A 21734-nucleotide genomic window follows, 5' to 3' on the forward strand; every position below is an offset into this window, starting at 1 on the left:
CAGCGCCCCGTCCTTGGTGTCAGTGGGGGGAGGAACAGCGCCCCGTCCTTGGTGTCAGTGGGGGGAGGAACAGCGCCCCGTCCTTGGTGTCAGTGGGGGGAGGAACAGCGCCCCGTCCTTGGTGTCAGTGGGGGGAGGAACAGCGCCCCGTCCTTGGTGTCAGTGGGGGGAGGAACAGCGCCCCGTCCTTGGTGTCAGTGGGGGGAGGAACAGCGCCCCGTCCTTGGTGTCAGTGGGGGGAGGAACAGCGCCCCGTCCTTGGTGTCAGTGGGGGGAGGAACAGCGCCCCGTCCTTGGTGTCAGTGGGGGGAGGAACAGCGCCCCGTCCTTGGTGTCAGTGGGGGGAGGAACAGCGCCCCGTCCTTGGTGTCAGTGGGGGGAGGAACAGCGCCCCGTCCTTGGTGTCAGTGGGGGGAGGAACAGCGCCCCATCCTTGGTGTCAGTGGGGGGAGGAATAGCGCCCCATCCTTGGTGTCAGTGGGGGGAGGAATAGCGCCCCATCCTTGGTGTCAGTGGGGGGAGGAATAGCGCCCCATCCTTGGTGTCAGTGGGGGGAGGAATAGCGCCCCATCCTTGGTGTCAGTGGGGGGAGGAATAGCGCCCCATCCTTGGTGTCAGTGGGGGGAGGAATAGCGCCCCATCCTTGGTGTCCAAGAGGGGAGGAATAGCGCCCCATCCTTGGTGTCCAAGAGGGGAGGAATAGCGCCCCGTCCTTGGTGTCCAAGAGGGGAGGAATAGCGCCCCGTCCTTGGTGTCCAAGAGGGGAGGAATAGTGCCCCGTCCTTGGTGTCCAAGAGGAGAGGAATAGTGCCCCGTCCTTGGTGTCCAAGAGGGGAGGAATAGTGCCCCGTCCTTGGTGTCAGTGGGGGGAGGAATAGCGCCCCGTCCTTGGTGTCAGTGGGGGGAGGAATAGCGCCCCGTCATTGGTGTCCGTGGGAGGAATAGCGCCCCGTCATTGGTGTCCGTGGGAGGAATAGCGCCCCGTCATTGGTGTCCGTGGGAGGAATAGCGCCCCGTCATTGGTGTCCGTGGGAGGAATAGCGCCCCGTCATTGGTGTCCGTGGGAGGAATAGCGCCCCGTCATTGGTGTCCGTGGGAGGAATAGCGCCCCGTCATTGGTGTCCGTGGGAGGAATAGCGCCCCGTCATTGGTGTCCGTGGGAGGAATAGCGCCCCGTCATTGGTGTCCGTGGGAGGAATAGCGCCCCGTCATTGGTGTCCGTGGGAGGAATAGCGCCCCGTCATTGGTGTCAGTGGGAGGAATAGCGCCCCGTCATTGGTGTCAGTGGGGGGAGGAATAGCGCCCCGTCATTGGTGTCAGTGGGGGGAGGAATAGCGCCCCGTCATTGGTGTCAGTGGGGGGAGGAATAGCGCCCCATCCTTGGTGTCAGTGGGGGGAGGAATAGCGCCCCATCCTTGGTGTCAGTGGGGGGAGGAATAGCGCCCCATCCTTGGTGTCAGTGGGGGGAGGAATAGCGCCCCATCCTTGGTGTCAGTGGGGGGAGGAATAGCGCCCCATCCTTGGTGTCAGTGGGGGGAGGAATAGCGCCCCATCCTTGGTGTCAGTGGGGGGAGGAATAGCGCCCCATCCTTGGTGTCAGTGGGGGGAGGAATAGCGCCCCATCCTTGGTGTCAGTGGGGGGAGGAATAGCGCCCCATCCTTGGTGTCAGTGGAGGGGAGGAATAGCGCCCCATCCTTGGTGTCAGTGGGGGGAGGAATAGCGCCCCATCCTTGGTGTCAGTGGGGGGAGGAATAGCGCCCCATCCTTGGTGTCAGTGGGGGAGGAATAGCGCCCCATCCTTGGTGTCAGTGGGGGGAGGAATAGCGCCCCATCCTTGATGTCAGTGGGGGGAGGAATAGCGCCCCATCCTTGGTGTCAGTGGGGGGAGGAATAGCGCCCCATCCTTGGTGTCAGTGGGGGGAGGAATAGTGCCCCATCCGTGGTGTCAGTGGGGGGAGGAATAGTGCCCCATCCTTGGGGTCAGTGGGGGGAGGAATAGTGCCCCATCCTTGGTGTCCAAGAGGGGAGGAATAGTGCCCCATCCTTGGTGTCCAAGAGGGGAGGAATAGTGCCCCATCCTTGGTGTCCAAGAGGAGAGGAATAGTGCCCCATCCTTGGTGTCCAAGAGGGGAGGAATAGTGCCCCATCCTTGGTGTCAGTGGGGGGAGGAATAGTGCCCCATCCTTGGTGTCAGTGGGGGGAGGAATAGTGCCCCATCCTTGGTGTCAGTGGGGGGAGGAATAGTGCCCCATCCTTGGTGTCAGTGGGGGGAGGAATAGTGCCCCATCCTTGGTGTCAGTGGGGGGAGGAATAGTGCCCCAACCTTGGTGTCAGTGGGGGGAGGAATAGTGCCCCATCCTTGGTGTCCAAGAGGGGAGGAATAGTGCCCCATCCTTGGTGTCCAAGAGGAGAGGAATAGTGCCCCATCCTTGGTGTCCAAGAGGGGAGGAATAGTGCCCCATCCTTGGTGTCAGTGGGGGGAGGAATAGTGCCCCATCCTTGGTGTCAGTGGGGGGAGGAATAGTGCCCCATCCTTGGTGTCAGTGGGGGGAGGAATAGTGCCCCATCCTTGGTGTCAGTGGGGGGAGGAATAGTGCCCCATCCTTGGTGTCAGTGGGGGGAAGGAATTGTGCCCCATCCTTGGTGTCAGTGGGGGGAGGAATAGTGCCCCATCCTTGGTGTCAGTGGGGGGAGGAATAGTGCCCCATCCTTGGTGTCAGTGGGGGGAGGAATAGTGCCCCATCCTTGGTGTCAGTGGGGGGAGGAATAGTGCCCCATCCTTGGTGTCAGTGGGGGGAGGAATAGTGCCCCATCCTTGGTGTCAGTGGGGGGAGGAATAGTGCCCCATCCTTGGTGTCAGTGGGGGGAGGAATAGTGCCCCATCCTTGGTGTCAGTGGGGGGAGGAATAGTGCCCCATCCTTGGTGTCAGTGGGGGGAGGAATAGTGCCCCATCCTTGGTGTCAGTGGGGGGAGGAATAGTGCCCCATCCTTGGTGTCAGTGGGGGGAGGAATAGTGCCCCATCCTTGGTGTCAGTGGGGGGAGGAATAGTGCCCCATCCTTGGTGTCAGTGGGGGGAGGAATAGTGCCCCATCCTTGGTGTCAGTGGGGGGAGGAATAGTGCCCCATCCTTGGTGTCAGTGGGGGGAGGAATTGTGCCCCATCCTTGGTGTCAGTGGGGGGAGGAATTGTGCCCCATCCTTGGTGTCAGTGGGGGGAGGAATTGTGCCCCATCCTTGGTGTCAGTGGGGGAGGAATAGTGCCCCATCATTGGTGTCAGTGGGAGGAATAGTGTCCCATCGTTGGTGTCAGTGGGAGGAATAGTGCCCCATCATTGGTATTAGTAACACCAATGATGGGGCACTATTCCCACTGACACCAATGATACTTACCTTGCTGATCCCTGCTCCAGCCTGGGCTCGCTCGCTCCCTCCCTCTCCCATGGTATCGACACTTACCTGTCAGCTGTCTTCCTTCTCCGGCCGCTCTCCTCCTCTTCACTCGCTCGATCTTCGCGGTGCCGCTTGGCTCCTCCTCTCCAAGCTCCACCTCCTCGCCGGTGATTGGCCGCCTGTGTGCCTCTCCTGAGCTATAGTTCCAGCGGCCAATCACAGACGAGGATTGATCCCGGGGTGTGTCCAGATGACAGGGGCGGCATGTCATCCCGCCCACACCTGGAGACGGCTAGAGGAGCGGTGTCTCGGTTCCTAAGACCATCGGAAATATGTGTTTTCTGATGGTCTTAGGCGACACCTGTGGAAGCGTCGTTCGTCCCCCAAAGGGGTCGCGACCCCCAGGTTGAGAACCGCTGGCCTAGAGGGTGCTGAATGTCCTCCAGCCAGAAAACGAGACAGGCCCCATGTGATCTGCTTCTAATGAACAATGGGAGAAGCCAGGGGCGTCCCTAGGGTTGGTGTCACCCGGTGCGGTAACACTTGGTGAGACCCCCTCCGACGATCTCCACAGAATAGATCGGATCTGCAGATTGAGCATAATGGATCGGACTACAATCTATTATGCTCAATCCGCAGATATGATCCATCCTGCGGGGATCGTCAGCTTTCTTTACAACTTACCTTTTCTTGGAGCGGGTCCGGTACAACTGCGCATGTCCCGGTTTCAGGCACGATCAATAGATGATAGCAGTAGCCCTATCATCGATTGATCGTGCCTGAAACCAGGACATGCACAGTTGCTTTAGGGGGACATATCTACATGGGAGACACATCTTGCCAATACACCGGTGTCACACCGCAGGATCGTCCGCATGCAACCTATACGGGGTGACACCGGATCCGCTCCAAGAAAAAGTTGTAAAGAAAGCAGACAATTGTCGGCTTGTTTTACAACTTACCTTTTTGTGGAGTGGGTCCGGTGTCACCCCTTGCAGTCGGTGTCACCCGGTGCGGACCGCACCCCCCGCACCTGCCTCGGGACGCCACTAGGAGAAGCTCACAGTGTGCAGTGAAATCAGAGTAAGCAATTACAGTACAGGAGAGGAGCTGTACAACAAGACTGAAGGGAAGGCTGGAGTTCAGCTTCAATCCCCAAAGGGCCACAAGCTGCTCAAATCCAATGAGACATCAAATCAACTTACCAGCCTTAGATCTTTAATACTTTCCTCCTTTAGAGATACTTTTACATCCCCTTCCGCTGGGTCTGGCACTCCCAAAGTGATCACACTGAAAAATAAGGGGCCATTATTCATAAGAAGTCTTTATTCAAATCCCAGCCACGACACTAACTACATGGAGTATGCATGTTCCCTATTGGGGCACTATTCCTCCCCCCACTGACACCAAGGATGGGGCACTATTCCTCCCCCCACTGACACCAAGGATGGGGCACTATTCCTCCCCCCACTGACACCAAGGATGGGGCACTATTCCTCCCACTGATACCAATGATGGGGCATTATTCCTCCTCCCACTGATACCAATGATGGGGCACTATTCCTCCTCCCACTGATACCAATGATGGGGCACTATTCCTCCTCCCACTGATACCAATGATGGGGCACTATACACCAGCACAATGGATTTGAAATTAAACTAACAAGATGTGCTTTATTTGCAGACTGCCAGCTTTAATTTGAGGGTATTTACATCCAAATCAGGTGAACGGTGTAGGAATTACAACAGTTTGCATATGTGCCTCCCACTTATTATGGGACCAAAAGTAATGGGACAGAATAAAAATCATAAATCAAACTTTCACTTTTTAATACTTGGTTGCAAATCCTTTGCAATCAATTACAGCCTGAAGTCTGGAACGCATAGACATCACCAGACGCTGGGTTTCATCCCTGGTGATGCTCTGCCAGGCCTCTACTGCAACCGTCTTCAGTTCCTGCTTGTTCTTGGGGCATTTTCCCTTCAGTTTTGTCTTCAGCAAGTGAAATGCATGCTCAATCGGATTCAGGTCAGGTGATTGACTTGGCCATTGCATAACATTCCACTTCTTTCCCTTAAAAAACTCTTTGGTTGCTTTTACAGTATGCTTTGGGTCATTGTCCATCTGCACTGTGAAGCGGCGTCCAATGAGTTGTGAAGCATTTGGCTGAATATGAGCAGATAATATTGCCCGAAACACTTCAGAATTCATCCTGCTGCTTTTGTCAGCAGTCACATCATCAATAAATACAAGAGAACCAGTTCCATTGGCAGCCATACATGCCCACGCCATGACACTACCACCACCATGCTTCACTGATGAGGTGGTATGCTTAGGATCATGAGCAGTTCCTTTCCTTCTCCATACTCTTCTCTTCCCATCACTCTGGTACAAGTTGATCTCGGTCTCATCTGTCCATAGGATGTTGTTCCAGAACTGTGAAGGCTTTTTTAGATGTCGTTTGGCAAACTCTAATCTGGCCTTCCTGTTTTTGAGGCTCACCAATGGTTTACATCTTGTGGTGAACCCTCTGTATTCAATCTGGTGAAGTTTTCTCTTGATTGTTGACTTTGACACACATACACCTACCTCCTGGAGAGTGTTCTTGATTTGGCCAACTGTTGTGAAGGGTCTTTTCTTCACCAGGGAAAGAATTCGGTCATCCACCACAGTTGTTTTCCATGGTCTTCCTGGTCTTTTTGTGTTGTTCCAAACAGTTGTTTTGGCCATGCCTAATGTTTTTGCTATCTCTCTGATGGGTTTTTTTTGTTTTTTCAGCCTAATGATGGCTTGTTTCACTGATAGTGACAGCTCTTTGGATCTCATCTTGAGAGTTGACAGCAACAGATTCCAAATGCAAATAGCACACTTGAAATGAACTCTGGACCTTTTATCTGCTCATTGTAATTGGGATAATGAGGGAATAACACACACCTGGCCGTGGAACAGCTGAGAAGCCAATTGTCCCATTACTTTTGGTCCCTTAACAAGTGGGAGGCACATATGTAAACTGTTGTAATTCCTACACCGTTCACCAGATTTGGATGTAAATACCCTCAAATTAAAGCTGACAGTCTGCAGTTAAAGCACATCTTGTTTGTTTCATTTCAAATCCATTGTGGTGGTGTATAGAGCCAAAAATGTTACAATTGTGTCGATGTCCCAATATTTATGGACCTGACTGTATATGTAAAGTGCTGCATAAATTGATGGCGCTATATAAGTACGAGCAGGATGTGTTAAACGATAACGATATTGTGAACAAAAAATGTTGTCGTTTTGCATACGAATGGCCGATTTTCTATGCGGTGGTATGACGGTCGTACGAAACAAATCAATCAAGCGCTATCACGCATGAGCGGAAACAGAAGATGACCCGGATGTTTATGTCCAAGGAATCTTCGTAAACACCAAGGAAAAATCCAAATGTTAAAAGTAGATTGTGCTAATGAGATAATGAAACCAGAATTCTGCAGATTATATATTATGTATCACTATTTATGTATGTAGGTCATGTAATAAACGATATTATACTCATTGCTGGTAATTGTTGTGTATATCGCTCGTTCTGGCCTGAAGGGCGTGGCTACAAGGTCACACGCACACCGCATCACTTGCACTTGTACAGAAGACGTCAACAGTACGCATTGCCCGATGAACGATTTTTTTTAGATAATTAATGTGGGCCACGATTTCGACCAACGAACAAACGCCTCTTGGTCGTCGGATGACCGATCGGTCGATTTTCTAATCGTGTATTCCCACCTTAAGGCTCATCCTTGCCATTAACAGCAGCGTTGTCAGCCTGCTGTGTTCACTCCTTCAGATGGTCATTGGGTTGTCTAACAGTTCTATCAGATAAGCAGCCTAATGGCCAACTAAAGCCCAGTACACATGTACCAAAAGTTGGCCAGTTCAGCAGGAACTGGTCAACTTTCAGCATGTGTATTGCTGTCTTCAACAGAATCTGGGCTAACAAGAGTACACAGCATGCTGACAATGCTTCTGCTAACTGAGGAACCAAAAAAAAAATCTAAAACCTTAAAGAGATCCCATGCAAAGCAAAGCAACAGCTTCATCTAGCTGCCCCCTCAACTGTTCTATTTGGCTGCCAGAAACAAAGAAATGAAGCCCTGTGTTAGAGTCTAAGCCCTGTATAAGCTCTAGACTCACTGTCTGCCTCCATGTCACATCATTGGTGGCTGTGCGACCAATCACCATTGCTGCAGGTCACATGCTCCCTGTATCTGGAAGTATTATTATTATAATACAGGATTTATGGTGCCAACAGTTTGCTCGGCGCTTTACAATATAAAGGGAGACAATACAGCAACAATACAGTTCAATACAAGAGGGTCCTGGGAGCAGGGGCGGACTGACCATTTGGAACCTCGGGCACTGCCCGAGGGCCCGGGGTCAGTAGGGGGCCCCATGAGATGCCCCTGGTACCTTTTTCATAGGCTTTTTTCAGTTTGCCCAAGGCCCTATGATCCCCTATTGCCCAGGGGCCCCATGAGTTGTCACTCTACCCCTGCCTGGGAGCTTACAATCTAAGAGGTAGGTGTTATTTATGCTTCTTCGCAGAACGGCAGTACAAGACGCTGAGTAGACTGGCACAAAAACCTTCATTCAAATATATTCCTCAGTAGCAATGGACTATATAAAACCACTATGTGTACTAAATGTCAGATATTACTTTGTAAAAGTAGCAGTGACATCATCACTGTGCTGTGCAATTCCTATGCATAGAGCAGAGCTGTGGGAAGGGTCCAGCAGGCTCCACCCATTACAGGCTGCCTGCAATAAACTACAGGAGGAGGCGGAGACAAGACCAGCCACCCTGCACAAGGAGAGAGCAGCAGTGACAGGTCTTTATTACAGGAAGCCAACGTTTCACACTGGAATACTGCAGAGATCTTGAAGAAATGCACAAAGCGCGCCAAAATACAAGGAAAAATAAACATGACGAATGTATTTAGGCAATATTTACTTATGCCCGAGTTCAGTTGTTGCTTTGCCCTATACGGGCTCACTTGGATTCTTTTGGCATCGTACATAATGCTCACACATCTTGGGTATAACTTACAGGACTTGAAGACACAAACTCACCAGAACGCTGTAAATGGTTTCTTTGCTTTCCGACACCGAGAATAAAAATCTTCAAAGTGCTTGGTTGTCACATGGCAGGTGGAGAGGAGGACGAGCCCGGAGCTCTCCCTACAGGACAGACAAGGAGAACCAGGGTGGATTTGATTTAAATCAAACTGATTTAAATCACGATTTAAATCACTAGTCAGTAAGGCTTGATTTAAATCCTAGTTTTCTACATAAAGACTAATTCTTGCTGGTATAACTTTAATATGCAAGTAGATGAAGATTTTTAGAATAACAACTTTTCATATTAGTTTTTTTATCCCCAGTTTAATAGGTTAATCTTTCATATTTGGACAACTTTTCTGTTGTACTTAGGAAGGAGAAAAATAATCATTACCTTAATAATAACAATTTAAATAGATTTATTCAACTGAAACAATAACATTCCAGCATATGTTATTTGCTTAACCACTTGCCTACCGGGCACTTATACCCCCTTATTTACCAGGCCAATTTTCAGCTTTCAGCGCTGCCGCACTTTGATTGACAATTGCGCGGTCATGCAACATATTACCCATATGAAATTTTGATCATTTTTTTCTCACAAATAGAGCTTTCCTTTGGTGGTATTTAATCGCCGCTGGGCACTTTACTTTTTGCGCTATAAATAAAAAAAGTGCAAAAAATTTGAAAACAAAAAAGTTTCTTTGTTTCTATTATAAAATTTTTCAAACAGGTATTTTTTCTCCTTCACTGATGTACGTTGATGAGGCAGCACTGATAGGCGGCACTGATAGGCAGCACTAAAGGGCACTGATAGGCAGTACTAATGAGGTGTCACGGATAGGCGGCACTGATAGACAGCACTAATGAGGTGTCACGGATAGGCGGCACTAATATGCAGCACTGATATGTGACACTGATGATGGGTACTGACTGGCGGCACTGACTGGCATCACTGCTGGGCACTGACTGGCGGTACTGACTGGCACAACCCCTGGGCACTGACTGGTGGCACTGACTGGCAGCACTGCTGGGCTGCACTGCTGGGTGGGCACAGGTGGGTGGCACTGGTGGGCACAGGTGGGTGGCACTGGTGGGCACAGGTAGGTGGCACTGCAGAGTGGCACAGGTGGGTGCACTGCTGGGCACAGGTGGGTGCACTGCTGGGCACAGGTGGGTGATCTGCTGGGCACAGGTGGGCGGAGCTAGTGGGCGCACTGCTGGGCACAGGTGGGCGAAACTTGCGGGTGGCACTGCTGGGCACCGATCATCAGTGCCCTGATGATCGGTGCCGATCCCCGCTCTGACAACTGCCGGTTCTCGGCAGTACTTTCCTCACGATCTGACAGCGTGAGGAAAGTGCAGCCGAGAACCGACACTTGCATTTCCCTCTGATCAGCGTGTCATTGGACACCGCTGATCACGTGGTAAAAGGCCGCTGTGATTGGCCTTTTACCACATCACGTGATCAGCTGTGTCCGTAGGACACAGCGATCACGGAGATCGCCGGGTGCGCGCCCCCTGGGGCGCGCAGGAGAGCGCGTTCTGGGAGGCCGTTATATGACGTCCACCCAGAACTGGCCGGCCGCAGTGCAGCCGTCATTCGACTATCTGCGGTCGGCAGCTAGTTAAACAAACATCCATGTTTGTCAACTAATTTGGCTAAACAAAATATATATATTTTAAGAAACTTAGACTGTCAGCCCTTCCTCCTCACACTTAGTTTCACTTTCTTCTTGTGCAGATCTATTCCACTCCAAACAATCAGAAAAATATTGTTTCTATTCTATTCACTGAACTTCTTGAAACTTAGCACTGAAGGGGTTGATTCTGTATTCATAGGTTTGTAGAAGTTAGGATTGAGGTCTTTTTCTTAACTCTGTTCATGTTATAACATTTTTGCTGTGAAGAAGAGGCATGTGATCTCCGCTGAGTCAAATTCAGTTTTGAGAACTGCAAAAGTAAACCAAGCATCTGTGATAATATCTTGTAGGCAGAGAAACTGCCCAATAATCTTACAAAAACCTCTGGAAGAGCATGACATTGTGAATGGATTCATGGAATTTATTTACCAAAAAAATTAAACATATACAGCCTTATTCTACATAGATTAAAAACTAATCTTTATTTCATGATGGAATAACCTTTGGATGGTAATATATTTTCCTCAAAAAGCATTTTATTCAAAAAAATCCGATTCAAATCAAAAAAATCCGATTTAAATTAAAAAAAAAATCCGATTTTTTTTGATTTTTAAAAAAAAATCATTGATTTTTATCCACCCTGAGGAGAACAGATGACAGCCATCCTACAGAAGTGCACTCATATGGGTTACATGTCTGGTGGGGTGGGACATAAAGATGGCCATACATCACTAGAATGCCTTTTGAAAAGGTTATTTCTTTGGCACATTTGTTTCATTTTCTAATGGTTAGTGGAGTCAAGTCGATGTTCGTTTGTGACATTACTGATGAGAAACTTTGAAGGAGGCTCTTGGGAGGAGTTATGCAAATATCAAAATACCTTGATGGGTGTTGCTAGGTGGGCTGTGTTTGCATGCAGATCACCCTAGGTAATGCCTACATGTAATGCTGAGGCTCCATGATTATAAAAACTGAATTCCAGAGATTGAAGGGGTGGGCCAGGGACAGTCAGGCTGGGGAGAAAAGTGCTAGATGATGCTGGATGTCCTCCACTCAGAAAATGAGGCAGGCTCTATTTGAATTGCTGCAGCTTCTAATGCACGTTGTGAGAAGCTCACAGTGTGCAGTGAAATCAGAAGAAGTGATTTCAGTCCAGACGAGGAGGTAATCTGGAGCCTAGGGCAGGGGTGTCAAACTGGCGGCCCTCCAGCTGTTGAGAAACTACAAGTCCCATCATGCCTCTGCCTTTGGGAGTTATTCTTGTAATTGTCAATATTGCAATGCCTCCTGGGACTTGTAGTTTGGCAACAGCTGGAGGGCCACCAGTTTGACACCCGTGGCCTAGGTGAAACATGCCAAACTGCACCCCCCCTCCAAGATGTATAACCATTATGTGTCAGCAAGAATCCCCCCCCCCCAAAAAAAAAGTTAAAAAAAAAAAAACTGAGCACTAATCTGCATGCTTACTAGCTATGCATGACCACAGTGCCCAGGGCAGCTGCCCCTCCTGCCCACCCCTTGTCCCGGCCCTGTATACAACTGTGCAAGACTGCATGGAAAGCCGGAGTTCTGGCTGGAGGCTGTAAGAATGTGACTACCATACACAGAAAATAATAATATCGCATATGTACTTAGGTGCTGCTTTCACAACATGCAGTTCAGGTTTGACCTCCAACAACTGCTGTAGATCCGGTAGTAGAGACACCAGAGAGATCTCCTCTGAAGTTCCTGCAGATAAAGGAAACATTGTTAACAGGAAATGAGACTAGATGACACCACCGCCATACAGGGAAGGATCTGATTGGCCAATACAGACACTGCTCTAACTCCAGTCTAATACATTGCTACATGCTGGATGACAGCTGACATCACACACGTCCCTTTGGGGAGATTTCTCTTCACTTCCTGTCCCAAGGAGACAAAGGAAGTAAGAGGAAATCACCTGGTGTCTCCATTGGAAGAGGTCTTCACTATTCCTGTTTCGGTGACAGCTGTAAAAATTTCCCATTACTTTCTGTCCAAGTGTAGATGGTCATCAGGACAAATAGAGAGGGTGAATTTCCCCAGTATTCTGCACTCCATCTAAAAAAAGAAAAATAAAACAAAAAAAACAAACAATTGGCTTTAGATCCTTTGAAGGTTTAGTTCAACTTCTCAGAAAAAAAAAAATAAAGGGTGACCAAACACCCTACCTCCCGTTCCCCGTTGTACTGATGAGCTGTCAGTACACACACAGCCGGTGTAGTGTTCCAGAGATTCTCCCTCTTCTCTCTGCAGGGCTTCCAGGATGGATGCTTTGTGCTGGTGCTGACCAATCAGAACCATTTGATCCATCCTGGAAGTGATGCACAGAGAAGAGCAGAGATTTCAAATCACCAGACTGCTATACTGGCTGCCTGGGCACTGATGGCTCATCACACAAAGAGGTAAGTACAGAGGGGACCAGGGGGAAGGTGGGGAGGCTGTACGGTGTAAGTTCACCTTTTCATTGTCTCTTAAAAGGTTGAACTTACACTTTAGGCTCCGTTCACACTGGGAGTTTTGAGTCGCAGGCAGAATCAGCGTGATTCCGCTCATGATTTTCACAGCTCTCTGCTTAACTGACAATAACTATATTCCCTTCGCACACATTCCTGGCAGTACGGCTCATCAATAGAGGGCGCTGTACTGACTGCCAGCTGGGACTGGAAACACCATAGGAAAACGTACATATTCAGTGCATTATTGTTTAAAATAATTTATTAAAGAAACAAAAATAGGTATCATACTCACAAAGGTTGGCTCTGAGGAAGAGGTTGTGTCCTCGAAACACATTAGCCAGTTGGTCATCCAGGGTTCCATCGTGTTGTTTGGATCATACATCTTGTTCAGTTTGACATGCCTGTGTTATTATGTCCATTGTGAGTATGATACCTATTTTTGTTTCTTTAATAAATTATTTTAAACGATAATGCACTAGGTCGGTGCGCCCTTTTTCTGTTTCTCCATTTGTATCCAGTGTATTCGGACCCCGGTCTGTTGAGGGCAGCAAGCAGTGCATATTCCAGAAAATTCCAGAACATTCCTATTGGGTCTACTGAGTCCTTTCCTAGCGCAGGAGTAAAGTGTTTGCTGTGTTAAACGTACATATTCGCCAGCACAGCACGGATCTCGATATGGTCCAAAAAGGTTTTCATTCCAAAAAGATCACATCGCAAAGAAAAGTGCAACGTTTCGGAGTCGTTCAGGACCCCTTCGTCACCCCTTCAAATGCCTGATGAAGGGGTCCTGCTAGGCTCCGAAACGTTGCACTTCACTTTGTGACGTGATCTTTCTTTGTGATGCGATCTTTTAGATGCCATTCATTTTACTGGCACCCAAAAGCGTGGTGCGGTTCTGCCATAAATGTAGAGCAGAAATTCGCGCTACAATCACAGCGAAGCTTGTCGCCCAAAAGAAGCTCCTTTTTGGGCAATGTCATGGAAATTTTGTATTGTTGGTTGAACTTTAAATGTGTCATATATGAGTGTTATTCATATGTCTCTCATGTGGCTTAATCAAAGCTCTGAAGGCTGCAATTGGGCCATGCGCATGTACAATGTATGTATTACAGTACTCAGCTCGGTAATGGATGAGATGACGGATCTGCGCTTATAGACCGGCGTGTATACCACCACGGCATTCGATGCGAATGCCGCTGGCAGTAGACCGCGAGCCTGTATCCACATATCAGCAGCATAGTACCACATGGACTTCGTAACGCAAGGCGCCAAGCGGTACGAACTCCACGTGTAGGCTTATGTATATCTTACAACCCATTACCGACCTGAACTGTATCCGGATGGATGTGTTTTAATAAAGATCGTATCGGGCCCATCCAGGTACAGACTGATGTTCCTAGGGGATGCTTGTACAGGGAATGGACATACTGCTAGGAGCTGGGAAATATGCTCTCCATAGAGGGCTCATGGGGGGAAGGGGAGGAAGTCTGCTGACCTCAGAAGGCTCATGGGGGAGGACCAGTGATAGATAATAAGAAAGGCTATGCTCCAATCGGAATGTACATCCTGTGTATAGGCACTCCCCATTGCATTGTTCGGTGGGAGGGGTTTGACCTTATTCATGTGGGGGGGCGTGTGTGTATTTGTAATAAAACCAAAGGGGAGAATGAAAACTTCCTCTATGTGAATTCCAACAGCAGCCTTAGAGTGTCGTGTGATCATTCCTGGGTAACGGAGCTCCAATCACTCACATATCAACAGAAGCTAACCCAGTTGGATGGGCAGGAATTGTGTAGTTTAGCTGCAGTCGTGGTAAGCGAGATTCGCACAGCTTTATGGGGGATTTCTGCGCATCCAACTGCGAGTACTCACGGTAAGGAGAAATTCGTTAAAGCGAATTTCCAAGACAGGCAACGAGCTTTACGTGATGCAATTGCAGCACGATTTATTGCATGACAATCATCGCAGAACCCCACTGCGTTTTTAGGTGCCTTTAAAATGAATGGCATCTGAAATTCGTGTTGTGCGATTTGTCATTTTAGCAGGGCGCTTTGAAATTGCAAAAACTCCCAGACGTGAACGAAGCCTTAAAGTTGGCAGAAAAAAAAAATACATTTTAATATATTCCTCAATAGCCACATTGAATAAAAATCCATTTGTGTGCACCAAACGCCTTTAAAAACCGGGATATTACTGTGGAAATGTAGTGGTGACATCATCAGTGTGTTGTAGATAGCCCGTGTAGAGAGCAGAGCTGTGGGAGGGACCCAGCAAGCCCCACCCACTACAGGCTGCTTGCAGAAAACAGGAGGGGGCGGAGTCGAGACCAGTCACCCTGCACAAGGAGAGAGAGCAGCAGTGACTGGTCTTTATTACAGGAAGCCAAAGTTTCACTCTGGAATACTGCACAGATGTGAAAAAAATACACAAAAGCACAGCAAGATTCCAGGAAGAATACACAGGGCGAACGTATTTAGACCATATTTGCTAATCCCGGAGTTCAGCTTTAAAGGTTCATGATCCGATCTCTGGTTTACATCAATGTGGAGTGGGGACAGGCTGTCATTAATGTTGTATACAATGGGTGTGTACCTGTGATCGACAGTCCTTGTGGTTTGTTAATGGCAAGGATCGGACCTAAAAAAACAGAATAATGCTGTAGTCAGTAAAATAAAAAGGGTATTCTAGATCTAAAATATTCAAAAGAGAAAAACTCAACACCTGGACTTTCAAAAAGGTGCCTCAAAGAGTAACACACAAGATGCCAATTGTAAAAATAGCAGGGGGGGGGGGGGTTACCTCCCCAATTACTCTTTATTAATACTCTCCTAATCATTCTACATCTTTATTCTAGATCTAAATAGAAGAACATTAAGGGCTGCTGGATCACACCAATCACGGTGTGGGAACATACGTGGAAGTGCGTGTTTTCCCACACTGCACAGGGACGTGCTGCTGGCTACAGATTTGCCCCCGTGCATCTTGGAAACGTGGGTGTATTCACAGCCACCAAAACACATGGTACCACAGTGATTTGGTGCGAAGCGATCTTAACCCCTTCCCGCCGGCACCTCCCGGCCCTTTAAGAGTTTTAGAAGACGGGAGGCGGGGCGTGTTTTAGGGATCATGTGACTGGCGTGACGCGTCGTCACGGCGGTCACATGATTAGGAAAGGTTCCGATCGAAAGAGCAGACCAGGACCTTTCCGTGAGTACCAGACGTGTGCTGAGAGCGTGCAGGGCTCACATTTGTGTGCGGCCGGAGTGAAGGGGTTAAAAGTCGCACCTGCCATACCTTTTTTTTTTTTGCATGGAAACGTGCAGAACCATGGGAACCGGTCCTAAAGTCGAAGTTTAGTTAATCATTTGAGCACCGGAAGATTTTACCCCTTTCATGACCGGGCCATTTTTTTTTTTTTGCTATTCAGCACTGTGCTAATTTAAACTGGCAATTGTGTCATCATGCAACACTGTACCCAGATAAAATTTATATAATTTTTGTTCACACAAATTGGGCTTTCTTTTGGTGGCATTTGATCACCACTGGGGTTTTTGATTATATAAACAAAAAAAGACAGACATTTAAGAAGAAGAAGAAAAAAATATATATATATACACACACACAGCTGTGCTCAAAAGTTTGCATACCCTGGCAGAAATTGTGAAATTTTTGCATTGATATTGAAAATATGACTGATCATGCCAAAAAATGCCCTTTTACTGAAGGATGATGATCATATGAAGCTATTTATTATCACAGAGTTGTTTGGCTCCTTTTTAAATCATAATGATAACAGAAATCACACAAACGGCCCGGATCAAAAGTTTCCCTCCCCTGGAATGTTGGCCTTGGTACAAACACACAAGGTGACACACACACGGGCTAAAATGCCAATTAGAGGTAATGTCCAACATCTGTGGCTTTTTAAATTGCAGTTAGTGTCAGTGTATAAATAGTCAATGAGTTTGTTAGCTCTTACGTGGAAGAACTGACTAGGCTAAATACTGAGCCATGGGGATCAGAAAAGAACTGTCAAAAGTCCTGCGTAACAAGGTAATGGAACTTTATAAAGATGGAAAAGGACATATAAAGATGTCCAAAGTCTTGCCTATGCCAATCAGTACTGATAAATCACCTAGTAAGAAGGGGAAAGTTCGGGGATCTCTTGATACCAAGCTAAGGTCAGGTAGACCAAGAAAGATTGCAGCAATAACTGCCAGAAGAATTCTTCGGGATATAAAGAAAAACCCACAGGAAACCTCAAAAGAAAAACAGGCTGCTCTGGAAAAATTAAAATTAAATTTAATCCTTAAAGCGGAACTTCCCCTTTTGGGTGGAGCTCCGCTTTAAAGCGGTTATCCTCCCACAGCGCTGGAAGTTCAGCAGCAGGAAGAGGACAGGGCAGCCCTTCACTGAAGACTTCGAAGGAATCCAGCAGCCTGCACATGGATGTCAGTGAGTGCTCCCAGGTCCGGTAGAGCGCCATCCTTTGTGGTTTGGTTTACCTTCCTTGTAGACAACATTCTGAGCCAGATGCTGGCACAGCTCCTCCTTGCTGTGTCTACTGACGGTGACGACCCCCGGGTTCCTCAGGATGCTTTGCCGGTCTCGGTCTTCCTTCTTAACCTTCTTTGTTTTATCCTGTGTTTGCAGAATCTCCTGGTATCTACCGCAAGGGAAACAACACCGTGATACATATTTCCCAATGTAACCCTAGAACCTAATAGGGATGCACCAGTGCCGATACAGGTGTCAGTGCCGATACAGAGAACTCGTACTGGTGAAAATGCTCCCAATACCGGACACCAATACTTTGTGGCACAAAATTACTGAGTGCAAATCCCAATGCAAAGAACCGTATGCAATTTGAACAGGAATGCAATGCAATGCGATTCCTGTCCAAATCACATGCGGTTTCCCCACTGCTCCTGCATGAAGCCAAGCTTGTCATAGTAACTTTGAGCTTGAGTTCACATAGGAGGGGTGGGGGAAACCTCCCTGCATGGCGGGTTCCACCAGCTCCTGATCTGACTGTTGACATCAGTGGCTGCGGCTTTGGCTTCTCCTGCCTCTCCCATGGCTCTCTCCCCAGCCTCCAACAGTTCCAGCCATCCACTGGACCTCCTCCTCACCCCCCCCCCCCAGTCCCGCTGTACCAGATTGCCGATCCCTGCTGTCAGGAGCAGTGCGGGAAACCTCCCTGCACCGATCCCCGTTGTCAAGCAACGAAAAGCTGCTTCACAGGTCTGGGGATTTGCAATCCCTGCAGCTTTCTCGCCTCTCCTTGCAGGGATGACTGTATGGGCTAGGTGGCTTCAGATTGGTCAGCACTGTCACATGGACAGTGCTGACCAATCAGTAGCTGTCTAGCCTGTACTGTTATCCCTGCAAAGGGAGAAGAGTAGCCCCCAAGGATTGCAAATCCCCAGACCTGTGAAGCAGCTTTTCGTTGATTGATAGCGGGGATCGGTGCAGGGAGGTTTCCCCCACCCCTCCTATGTGAACTCAGGCTCAAAGTAACTATGACAAGCCTGGCTGTGTGGGAAACCGCATGCAGTTTGGACAAGGAATCGCACCACATTCCTGATCAAGTCACATGCGGTTCTTTGCAGTGCGATTTGCGCCCATTTATATTGTATGGATGCAAATCGCAGTGCAAAGTATCGGTATCTACCAATAAAAAAAAAAGGGTATCAGTGCGTCAATAGAACCTACCTGACCTATAGACGTCCTATGCAGTGATGGAGTCGGAGGGCCCGATGAGACCCCCGGGGCATAACAGGGATTCCAGAACAATCATCCATTTATAATTTCTTATACACTTCCAGTTCCCAATAGGGTCAGTTGACGTTAATGTGATTAATGGGCACAGTGGGTGTACAGACCCGGGAACTCAGCACAGAGACGGTGGGAACCCCTCATAATGGGCAGAGCAGGCGTACAGACCCGGGTACTCAGCACAGGGATGGTGGGAACCCCTCATAATGGGCACAGCGGGTGTACAGACCCGGGAACTCAGCACAGGGATGGTGGGAACCCCTCATAATGGGCACAGAGGGTGTACAGACCCGGGACTCAGCACAGAGACGGTGGGAACCCCTCATAATGGGCACAGCAGGTGTACAGACCCGGGAACTCAGCACAGGGATGGTGGGAACACCTCATAATGGGCACAGCGGGTGTACAGACCCGGGAACTCAGCACAGGGATGGTGGGAACCCCTCATAATGGGCAGAGCAGTCATACAGACCCGAGAACTCAGCACAGGGATGGTGGGAACCCCTCATAATGGGCACAGCGGGTGTACAGATCCGGGAACTCAGCACAGGGATGGTGGGAACCCCTCATAATGGGCAGAGCAGGCATACAGACCCGAGAACTCAGCACAGGGATGGTGAGAACCCCTCATAATGGGCACAGAAGGTGTACAGACCCGGGAACTCAGCACAGAGATGGTGGGAACCCCTCATAATGGGCACAGCAGGTGTACAGACCTGGGAACTCAGCACAGGAGTGGTGTGAACCCCTTATAATGGGCACAGCAGGTGTACAGACCCGGGAACTCAGCACAGGGATGGTGGGAACCCCTCATAATGGGCACAGCGGGTGTACAGACCAGGGAACTCAGCACAGGGATGGTGGGAACCCCTCATAATGGGCACAGCGGGTGCCCAGACCCAGGACCTCAGCACAGGGATGGTGGGAACCCTTCATAATGGGCACAGCGGGTGTACAGACCCAGGAACTCAGCACGTGGATGGTGTGAACCCCTCATAATGGGCACAGCGGGTGTACAGACCCAGGAACTCAGCACAGGGATGGTGGGAACCCCTCATAATGAGCACAGCAGGTGTACAGACCCGGGTACTCAACGTAGAGATCTCACTAATGTCTACCAAACTCTGAACTCTCAGTTTAGGGTGGAAGAACACATGCTTCACCTGCTATCCATGCAGGATTTACAGGCGGTGCACTCCCTGTCCTCTCATGTCACCTTCATGTCCCCATAATTATCTACATAAAGGACTCACCAGGGCACTGAGTGCCTCCTCCCTGCAGAGGGGATGTGGAGGCCAGTAATGTGACAGATGAGCCCACACACAAGCAGACAGGTCCTCTTCCAGGGCAGAGCCATCACCTCCCTCTACCCATCAGATGTCAGCACAGCCCTGCACATGCTGAGGGGGGTAGCTGCAGAACGGAACTCTGTTTTCTACAGGAAACACGTGACCTCCACTTTTTTTTTTTAATGAACTTTAATGTAAACACTGGCAAAGTCTACAGCGTGGAGCTCCACTCGACAGAACACGTGTCCTCCACTTCAACTTTTTTTGAATTTATTGAACTTTAATGTAACAAACAACTCATAGACACAAGGCAAGGAAGTGGAGGTCACGTGTTTCCTGTCACATCTTTCCTGTGTATATTTTTTAAAGGGGCCTAGCCGCAGACTGGAGCTCCACTCTGGACAGGAAACATGTGACCTCCACTCCAACTTTGTTTTAGTGGACTCCACCTTTATTCTTTATTTAATGAACTTTACCCACTTGCCCTGCAGATGATTTGCCCCCTTTCCTGACCAGGCCATTTACTGCGATACGGCGCTGCATTACTTTAACTGACAATTGTGCAGTCATGCAACGCTGCACCCAAATTAAATTTACAGCCTTTTTTTCCCACAAATAGAGCTCTCTTTCGGTGGTATTTGATCTCCTCTGTGTTTTTTATTTTTTTGCGCTATAAACAAAGAAAGACCGTGAATTTTGAGAAAAAAGCAATATTTTTTACTTTTGGTTATTAACCGCTAGCCTACAGGGCACTTATACCCCCTTCCTGCCCAGGCCAATTTTCAGCTTTCAGCGGTGTCACACTTTGAATGTCAATTGCGCGGTCATGCAACACTGTACCCATATGAAATTTTTATAATTTTTTTGTGACAGAGCTTTATTTTGGTGGCATTTAATCACCTCTGGGTTTTTTTATTTTTTCTTAAACAAACCAAAAACCACTGAAAATTAAAAAAAAAAAGTTTTTCTTAGTTTTTGTTATAAAATGTTGTAAATAAGTGATTTTTCTCCTTTACTGATGTGTGCTAATGAGGCTGCAGTGATGGGCACTGATAGGTGGCACTGATGGGGAGGCACTGGTAGGTGGCACTGATGGGCATTGACAGGCATCACTGATGGGCACTGAAAGGCAGCACTCATATAAGGCACTGATAGGCGGCACTGATAGGCGGCACTGACTGGCACTGTTAGGTGGCACTGACTGGCACTGTTAGGTGGCACTGATGCACACTGATAAGCGGCACTAACTGGCACTGATAGATGGCACTGATTGGCAGCACTTATAGGTGGCACTGATGCACTGATGGGTGACACTGAAAGGCAGCTCAGAATGGCACTGATATGTGGCATTGATGTGGCACTGACGGGCACTGGCAGGTGGCATGGATGAGCACTGACAGCTCACAGTGATGGACACTGACAGGTGGCACTGCTGGGGCTACACAGATCATCAGGGCACACTGATCATCAGTGCCTTGATGATCAGTGCACATGTCCCCTCCGAGGAATGCCGATTACCGGCTCTGCTCTCCTCTGGAGCTGTCAGCGTGAAAGCTCGTGAGGAATGCCGATAACCGGCATTTCCCTATTTACATGTGATCAGCTGTGATTGGACACAGCTGATCACATGACCAAGCCGACATATACGGCTCTTTCCATTGATCGGTGATCTGCTGTATCCGAAGGGACACAGCGCACCACCGATCGCCGCGCTGCGCGCTCCCGGAGCCGCGCATGCACAGTTAGAATGGGAGGACGTCATATGACGTCCTCCCTGAACGAGAGAACCGCCTTGCGCCCATCATTGTACTATATGGCAGGCGGGAGGCGGTTAAACATATCTAGTAAAACAAATTTAAAAATCAAATTTCGGCATAAATTTAGGCCAAAATGTATACTGCTCCATATTTTTGCTGGAGAAAAAATCCCATTACGTGTAAATTAATTGGTTTATGTGAAGGTTCTAGCGTTTAGATACAGGTCTCTCCCCAGTCAGTGTTCCTCAGCGATCGCTGGGTCCCGGCAGGGAATCACTGGCTGGGACCCAATGATCA

At 48.8% G+C, this 21734-nt stretch overlaps 1 pseudogene; it reads right to left on the reverse strand.

Annotated features, from left to right (window-relative positions):
- Positions 1–19837, reverse strand: part of LOC149461181 (mitochondrial mRNA pseudouridine synthase RPUSD3-like) — a 38726-nt pseudogene extending 18889 nt beyond the window's left edge.
- Between the last annotated feature and the right edge of the window lie 1897 nt (positions 19838–21734).

Source organism: Staurois parvus, unplaced genomic scaffold (assembly GCF_062004578.1).
Source record: "Staurois parvus isolate SC_StPar_1 unplaced genomic scaffold, SC_StPar_1.0 ptg000209l, whole genome shotgun sequence".
Taxonomy (NCBI): Eukaryota; Metazoa; Chordata; class Amphibia; order Anura; family Ranidae; genus Staurois; species Staurois parvus.